Source organism: Papaver somniferum, chromosome 9 (assembly GCF_003573695.1).
Source record: "Papaver somniferum cultivar HN1 chromosome 9, ASM357369v1, whole genome shotgun sequence".
Lineage (NCBI taxonomy): Eukaryota > Viridiplantae > Streptophyta > Magnoliopsida > Ranunculales > Papaveraceae > Papaver > Papaver somniferum.
Window position 1 is genome coordinate 44,423,559 of NC_039366.1, and position 9,738 is coordinate 44,433,296.

A 9,738-nucleotide genomic window follows, 5' to 3' on the forward strand; every position below is an offset into this window, starting at 1 on the left:
CCTAAAATTGAATCAACGACAGTATGCAACTGGGGGATGCTCACTGGGGTATCGGTCTGGCGGTTTACAACATGCGGCGTGCAACGCGCCCATTACGAGAAAGTGTCAGGAAGGACGAACGGTTAACAGTAATGAGAGTAGTGGGTGAAAGTGTGACCAGTCTTCCCTCATAACGGAAACACGATGATCACCACCTTCCGCACAACCCCACTTCTCCACTACTTAACTTCCTCCACTTCCTATGAGATCAGGGTACGCTCAATGACTTGTATAAATAGGTTTTCATCTATTTCAAAAGGAACACAAGTGTTATCAACACAAGCAGCCAGAAACCATTTTCTGATACAAGTCATAAAACGCCACACCTTCATAATTCAACATTATGATCTCAAGCACCTTCTTCGCTTCCCTCCCTAAGATCAACCCTGCTCCTTCACCTTGTGACCGAATTGAATATGGAACGACCATTTCTTGGTTTAGGCCATAGTCTTACAGATTGATCTCTCGAATATAAATTACTCCCGCGCAATGCATTTGTTTAGGGTTTGAATTCGTTTCTCATCAACAAATCAAAATTTACCAAAAACAGCAGAATCAGTTTTTACCCCAAAACAACTGGCGACCACAGTGGGAGATTAATCTCTCGGTTGCAAGATCAATTTTCAATTTCATTTCAATTTTCTCAAATTCAAGACGGTTGATCTTAGGTCTGGATCAGCGACAAATCCCGATGTTACTGGCGCTGACAACACCCTGGTGTTAGCGTTCCTGACGATGACACCAATGTACCGCCTACCAGAACGATCAGCGCATCTCGTGGTACTATATCCTCAACCACCAACACCAACGGCGCAGGAAACATTCCCTTAGGCGTGACACCTCCAATCACCAGAGCCAGAGCCGATGCTGCCACTCCCAATGTTTCTTCGAGCGAACGCCACCAACTGTTACCAGAACTACTGCCACTCCTCCATCAGAACGAGAGACTGGAGGAACCAGAGGAAGCCAATACCCTATTACCATTGTTGATTTGATGGAAAGACAAGAAGTTCTCGCCAAGGCTCAAACGTGCGGCACCAGCACAACAGACATCTCAACCTCGAAAATCCGTGACTAAGACTCCTGTTCAACAACAAGAGACAGAAGAGTCTCTCCAAACTTGAGGTAATCGAACTCCTAGAAGCATGGATTCAAGATGATGCTATCAAGATACATCCTCTCAGACATCCATCAATCGAGAGAGAAATGGCAAATACCAAATATTACCATTACCATAGGTTCGTCAATCACCCAGCCAGTGACTGCAACAAATTCCAAGGAAAATGAGGATGCAGGAGAAATTAAATTAGGCACTGAAGGAGTGTACATAGATCCTCTTCCGGTCAGGGGTTGCATGATTTCTGGGGATTTCGTCCACAAAACCGTAAAGACCATGATGAAGCATTTATGCAAGCAATAATAGGCGAGTTTCCGCACATAGGGAATCAAGGAGGATCTGCTTCCCCAAAAATAAAGAAGGAAGAGTAAACTCACATATGTGATTTATCAAAGCCCGTCAATGTTCACGCTCGTGGATGACCAAGGTTCGTGCTCGTGGTCGTCGCTCATTCCTTTCAAGATCCATGGACGTAGCCACCACTCGTCACTTTTAAGATCCATGGCCGTAGCCACCACTCGTCGATGCCAAGATTTGTGCTTGTAGTCATCACTCGTCCCTGTCAAGGATCATGATCGTAGCCATCCAAGCTCCGACCGACCTGTTTTGTACATAGTCATCAGCATGGATGCAAGAGGGTGATACCCTCATCATGGTCAACCCATCGACCATACATGATAGAGCCACGTAAACCACACTTGGGGACTGAGGCTCAGCATGAAATTCCTTCGCCGTCAGTCAAAGACCTCTTCAACACAAGATAGACGGTCAATCAAGAAGCATGTAATTTGTAAAGGAAAATCAAACTGAAGGTTGGTCGAATCCTTAACCATTATTGTTATTTCCCCTATTTCGAATCACCGTTTCCAGCGTTGCATGCGTTGAGATGTTACAGTAGAAACGGTATTCTTTCTCATGATGAGAAAACACGACTTGCCGACCAGCACTATTCGCGTGTCGTCTTCCCATTTTCCAAATCGTATCGCCTCAAAAGAATGGGAAGAACTCATTTTTCGAAATCAAGGGTTAAGGGCGCCCTCACTGGAGTTCTCTCCTGAAGCAGCTTCAACGCTCTCTCCATAATCCGCTTCAACGCTCTCACCAGAAGCCGCTTCAACGCTCTCACCAGAAGCCGCTTCAACGCTCTCTCCCGAATCCGCTTCAATGTTTTCTCTCCAGAACCCGCTTCAGCGTTCTCTTCCGAAGCAGCTTCAATGTCCTCTTCAGAGGCCGAAGCCGCTTCAACGCCTCAGGAAGCCACACAGACCAACTGCATCATGTCTTCCACATTGCCGACAAAATCAGAATCGGTATTTCTAGATTTCCAATTTCCTATGTAAGGGGTGCATGAGCTTCCAAAAGTTCGGATACAATACAGATCTATCAAACATGACTCTGATCAACAAGTGACGAATCCCAAAGATTACCGATTTCATCAATTTGTCAACCACCTCACCATCAAATACAATGGAATTACATCTTTCAGGATAAAATATGCTCAGAATAATTACACATGGGGACTGCCAGCAAGGGATGCCTTCACGTCCCTCAAACAGATTATTGGTGATATCAGTATCATCACTGTCAAAGTTTTACGAACCACAGAAATTTCTTAACATGAAGCCATACACGTGCATCGAAGACTCCAAAAGTACGTCGCAGAGATATTCACATATTCGACCATGCCATCGGATCTAGCACGCATATACAACTCCTTGTAAGAACGCATTGTATTCCCAAGCCGACTCAAAAAATACAGCTTTGGTGATTAGACAGAAGTGTAACTGGGGACTGCTCGTTGCACCCCATTTTATACAACAATCCAAGATTCAGAAGATGATTCAAAAGATGTAGCTTGGAACAAATTCCTTGAAGACTTAATGGTAGCACGTCGGCAACGAAACGCCTCTCATCTCGTCTACTTCACTCAACGGCTCCGGAAGATCTTGCCCATACAAGCCTTCCAAGCATATCATCATCGCAATCAGAAAGGAAAGAATAGGCCTGTGAGCTAAAGAGTTAGAATAAATACAATTTTGTGCCAGTCAATGCTCAAGAGTTTAAAAAACATTTCAATTGCAACTCAGCAGTCCAAACACTAAACAACTTAAAGTCAAGGCCTCTTGCAATTGAGCGCAATGGAGTTTGAAAACAACACCTACTTTGGGTTCTCCTGGCTCGCCTTGCTGCCGATTATAACTATTGGATATTGCTTTGTTGCGGTTGACGCTTGCTCTACCGCCACTAACAAAGAAAGTTATTCACACCGAGCTAAATATCCGAGTTTGTTCAACTACTCATGGATATTTCACTCACAGCTAAAATACGAAGACAAGATGAACTTACTTTGTCGCTGACGATTGACACGTTTATGATCGAGCTGCTAACAGTGACGAAGATGACGATTTGGATTTCCCTGGTAATATCTACCTGCTTCGTCTTTTCAATTTTATTTTTCGTAAGTCACCATCTAGTGCTTACCCCGCAACAATGTCACTGTTACGTGCTAAGCAGGGGACTTAATATTGATGGTGGTTTTTAGCTTAGGGCGAAAACTGTAAAAGTCCGTCTACCTGACCCAGCATCAGAAGTAGTAGACCTCGATATATCTATATTCCGCAAAGAATTTGGAGAATATATCAGAATCTGATGAGCGCCTATGTCTCTCTTCATATTACATTGAAACTCAAGTACTAGATGAATTGTTCACTAGTATAGAGCCTAATGAGTATTTAAGCTCCTAGATGCATTACTCACTAATGCCAGAGCCAGCCTAGTATTTTCTTATGCTATGTTCCCAAGCTGAACTTTCAATGTTGGCATGACATGACGATTAATGTTCACTCGCAGCAGAGTAGCACGAATCTCCTGAAGTGTCAAAATTAAAATCTGCATGAAAACACTCGCGTAGGCTACACCACTCTCTGATAAATAGATCAGCGTGTTTACACACCTTTTAATTAAAAGTTAGCGCGATCGAACGCGTTTGAATTCCTTAAGGAAAACCTAGACTGTCCATGTCAGTCTTAAAAGAAATCACGACCATATGATTTGGCCAGTCGATTCAACAAGCTTATCCTCTTCCTAGAGGAACTAGGCAATCTCCATAGTGTCCACCGACGGGCCTACTATTACCACAGACGATCGGGATACTTTTAGTTCACCTGTATCATCCCTGGTCATCATCCAGAAGTTAGGGTGATGGCGCTATTGAAAGATAGCTCAAACGAACTAAGACCGACAAAAACGGTCTCAAAAATATCACGAATGTCCAACTTAGTTAGCCTAGTTGGACGTCTTAGATCTTCCCTCGAATGATCAAGAGGGTACTAGCGTGATCACCGACGACCCAACTATATTCTTCGTCAATCGACTTGCCCGCGGAAAACCAGAAACACGTTGAATCACGCGCCCAAAGAATGGTGATCGCGCGACTTTTAAAACCCTAAATTGAATAAGCGGCGTTATAAAACTGCCGTAAATCAATCGTGTCCGATCATATTCGCCGGCCTAGTCGGACGACCTAGATCCAGTTTCAGGCGACCAACGAGGTGCTAGCGCGTTCACTGGTGACCTAGCTCCATACCTGGTTGATCGAACTACACATATCCATCCAAGAGCGCGTCAAACCGTTTTCCCAAAGTAGCGCGATCGCGCGCTATTTAAACCCTAAAATTGAATCAACGGCAGTGTGCAACTGCCGCAAATCATCTCCGCCGTCCAACTTCGCCAGACGAGTCGACCGGCCTAGATTTGATTCCAGGTGACCAACAAGTTGTTTTCGTGATCACCATCCACTCCTCTTTCATGAGGAACGATCGACCAAGTAACAACTAGCCCATAAGGATCCCAAACGATCGCCCAAAGGTAACTAGTTGCGCTGCTTGCATGTAATTCAACAACAGTCATTAACTGCCGCAAATCGTCTCATCCACTCAACTTGGCTAGCCGATTTAAGCAGTCCAGATCTAACCTGGATCGACCGATAGGATTTTAGAATGGCTACCAGTCGCCACTCTCCTATAAGGACTGATCGACCACTCCTGGTGATGCGTGTGTAGCACCTACCAACTCCCTGAAAGAGGGCGGTCATGCTACTTTTAAGACATTGAGCTCCGCGACGGACTTAGACGAGCTTAGAAACAATGATGCTTTATATGCATCGATTGTAAACGACGTTTTATAAATATTGTTTCTGCAAATAATTTTGACCTAAAAGTACCATGTGCTGCTTTCAACGGCAAGTCTCACGACTTGACCTATTTACTTGAGACATCAAACATGTCGCAAACTAGGGGATGCTCACTGGGGTATTGGTATGGCAGTTTACAGCGTGCGACGTGCAAAGCGCCCATTATGAGAAAGTGTTAGGACGGACGGACGGTTAACAATAATGAGAGTAGTGGGTGAAAGTGTGACCAGTCTTCCCTCATAACGGAAACACGATGATCATCACCTTCTGTACAACCCCACTTCTTCACTACTTAACTTCCTCCACTTCCTATGAGATCAGGGTGCGCTCAATGGCTTGTATAAATAGGTTTTCAACCTATTTCAAAAGGAACACAAGTGTTATCAACACAAGTAGCCAGAAACCATTTTCTGATACAAATCATAAAACAACCACACCTTCATAATTCAACATTCTGATCTCAAACACCTTCTTCGCTTCCCTCCCTAAGATCAACCCTTCTCCTTCACCTTGTGACCGAATTGAATCTAGAACGACCATTTCTTGGTTTAGGCCAGAGTCTTACAGATTGATCTCTCGAATCTAAAGTACTCTCGTGCAATGCATTTGTTTAGGGTTTGAATTCATTTCTCATCAACACACCCAAATTTACCAAAAATAGCAGAATCAGTTTTTACCCCAAAACAGGTTGGCAGTGCAGATACCTGACTCATTTCTCAGTGGGGAAAATTCATGGCTGAAAATGTGATGGTACTTCTATGGTTGGTTACTTTAAACGTTCTGCAACTAATGCAGAGTAAATCATTTTAGGAGAATAATCTGTAATGGGAGATTCCAATAACATAATAAACTTGAATTTTTGAGTGATTGAACTGTAATATTGTAATTAATTATCAAACTATCTCTAGTAGTTATTTTTACAGTGAAAACTTTATCTATGGATTACAATTAAGTTCAAAAGTTACAATATCAAAATGCTCAGCGTGAGAGTCCAAACTTTTTCTCGGGTTTAACTTAATCCGTTAGTCAAATTTTTGCAATTGAAGTGACCCAAAAACTAATGATTTAGTGTATGTAACTTTTTGGAGCGCCTTGGTCATAATCTGTTAGTGCTAAAATAGCAAACTTGCTTTTAGTCCCACCACTAGGTGCCCTAGTAATATTTTACATGTCTCTACACTTGTCCTTCAATTTTCACCACGTGTCTGCATTTAGACCTAAAATTCTTAGTTCCTTCTTTTGTCCGGTGAAAGAAATATACCTGGGGGAGTCATAGTTTTGCTCTTCACTTTCTCCTGGTGATTTTTCTGCTTTCTTGGGAAATTAAAAGAAACGTAATTATAATTAAAAATCTCAATCAGTGAACTCGATTGAGACATAGCTATATCAAACTACTGATACCGTTTATGTTGGTTGGCGGTGTAAGAAAATTCTCTTGATGTTCTCTGGATTTGAAAAGGTAACCAGTTTTCACTCAACTGATTAAAGTAGTTCTTACCGATTGTTGAGTTTTGTGCTATCACCCATGATAAATGTTGGGATTCAACACTTGGCCATGATCTCCCTCAAATTTGGAGTTGTTGTAAAACAGGGAAGTCAGGGATCATACCGATTTAGGGTTTTACTTAAAATTGAATGATTGAGATTCAATTTAAATGATATTATAGCATGGTTTAACTGTGATTCAAGGCAATTATATCAATTTCGTAGCGATATCATTTAGCTGTGAATTTCTTCTTGTCTTGGTTCTACAGTAATATGTCATCTTTATCTTTTAATGTCAGTTGAGTTTCCATATCAGTGTGCATAATTTTAGGTTGTGGTAGAAACTGAAATTGTAGAGTTGGGAAAGCTGGAGACTGGTGACCTAATGTTATATTTCTATACATTTCATGGCGGTGTCCTTACTTTACATTAACGTTTTGCTCACATTACTGTTGTTTCCATTTTTTTGTTTTATACTTATCTTTTTGGTATTCGATGATGCCATTTTAAATAGTAGTGTCTTACTTAGATAAATGAGTAAGGTGAACCTGTATTGGTGTATGTTCTGATGTCCATAGAGATGGCATGAGAAATTCTTCCATTTGTAAGGAAAGACAATATTAAGTTTCTTAAGCTGAAAGGGGAAAGAGATTTTTTGTTTTATTTCAATGACACTAGCTACTACCGATTTTACTGCAGGCTAGAGCACCAGCAGACTAAGGCTTTCCAAGACATAATGCAAAATGAAAGTAATATCACTAAGTTCTAACATGTTAGGAAGGGTTAGAATTAATCATATTTCAATTCTCTTATTAGTTGTTCTCTAGTAAATATATATAGCTTAGCTATCCCAAAACTGTTGGCTATGGATACAATAGCTAATTTCAAAGTGAGATCCTATTATTATGAGTTCAGGTTTAATGGGGAAGTCCCCAACCTAGTCTAAGTGAAGTTCACACTACTCATTTCCTTTGAATGTCAGACTGAGCTAAATATCATTATGGCTTATAAGAAGTGCAAAAACAGATGACTAGAGATGTTATCACTTGATTCTTAATATTAGATTATTGGTAGTCTATCTTTGTCTTAATCTGTAAAGACAAATATGATTGATGTCTTATTGTTAGATAGCCCATTTGATTTGTCAGGACTATCTCCATTTTCACTCAGCCGATGGCATGTGTGTGGTAGTCTGCTATAGTGATTAAGAAATTGAGTTCGATTATACGGGATCGTCAATTAGTGGTGCTCTTTCTGCACAAATTATGTGGCATCTAAATTGATTTATCATGTCGTATATATTCCTGTATAAGTGATAGAATTTCTAGATAGTCGACGCTTAAGAATGCATTTTGATGGCTAGCGCGTACAGTGTAGGATAAAGTGATATTGTTGTCACTCTTAGGGACACAGTTGACAATGTACTGGTCTCTTGGATACAAGCTAAGTTAAGTCACGTATGGGTTGGTATTGCATTAGGTTACCAGGTGATATCGACTTGGTGCTTTTAAATCTTATTAACTTCTATTCTTTGGTCTCATTTATATTTTTATGTGAACTGATCAAAGAATCTTATTGGCCATTTTTGTAGCGAGATGTTATGCTATTTTTGGTATATTTCCGGGTTACCGAATAAGGATGGTGGAGTACTGTCTTTAAACTTGAAACAACACTTTTATCACATACTAAATGTCAGTGCAAATACACTAGTCTTAGTTTTTATCTAGACTTGACCTTGTAGATTTTTGTGTCAAAGCACGGCGAATAAAATGATATGGTTGATGTAACCACCACTCTCATTTGTATTACGTTTTTAATATTCCGATTTCCTTTGTTTAGAGATCTGGTGCAGATGAACACAAGTTACATTTCTGGAGATTGAACTTTGAATTTTGCTAAAAACAGTGGATGCTGGCAACTTATGCAAGATCACGGGGGGGTGTTCGTGCTTGCGATGTTACTTTCTTTTGGTTGTATCTATTTTCATTCCTATTACATTTTTATGTGATGTCATACACGGGTTCTAGCTTTCGCATTTTATGGTCCCATGCCCGAATATCGACTTCGATCCAAGGGGGTGGCTCATTTCTTCAATTCATTTCGACCAAGCTACACAACATAAAGATAACATGAATTGTATTTTTATTGTTAAAATACCACAGACTGACTATTGCGATCGCTCTCCCTGAGATTTGAATGTGAAACATGGTGCTTGGCGTTTTGGACACTTCATTTGAGTAGTTTTTATTATTTGGAGTGTAGATGTCAGTAACAAGCCTACTAGCTTACTCGTTTTTTTCGAAGATGCCAAGTCTGATTTTGGTAACTTGCTCCTACTACAATCAAGTTATTTATTATGAATTAATTTATGAGTATAGCCGGCATAGATAATAGTAGTAATTCAATACCAACAAGAAATGCAGTTGTAACTTTAGTAGTCGTGGTTACTCGGACTTGGACCTTTATATAATATGATTGTGAAGTGATGGAAGTGTCCATGTCCACATTTTGGGTTATGCTTCTCATGTATGTCTGCTTATACATATTCCTTAATCAGTTTACTTGATAGATGATAAGAGATAGTTGTTACCGGCGTTGGTAGTTCATACTATCTAAAATATAGACGAACTACGGTTGTGCTTGATCCCTTCGAGCAACGGAGAGGGTACGTAGGCAGCCGCTATGCGGTTCAACACATCTCTGTGAGATTGTTCATATTGTCTGGGATGGGTTGGTTGCTGCTTGGCAGTTCATACCATTCATTCGTAAATGATTGCAATCTTGGAAATATAAATATCGTTGGTAAGAGGTAGTTGCAGTTTTGGCTGTTCATACTACCTATTGAAGAGATGATAGCTGGCTCTCTGAGATAGTTCATACCATCTGATTATTGTACAATCCATAA

At 40.7% G+C, this 9,738-nt stretch overlaps 1 long non-coding RNA gene across 1 annotated transcript; it reads left to right on the forward strand.

The window, feature by feature from the left end:
- The first annotated feature begins 6,564 nt into the window (after positions 1 to 6,564).
- Positions 6,565 to 9,089, forward strand: LOC113308354. The gene is made up of 2 exons (XR_003339687.1): positions 6,565 to 6,807; positions 8,673 to 9,089. It is a non-coding gene; the product is annotated as an uncharacterized LOC113308354 (long non-coding RNA).
- The last annotated feature ends 649 nt before the right edge of the window (positions 9,090 to 9,738 follow it).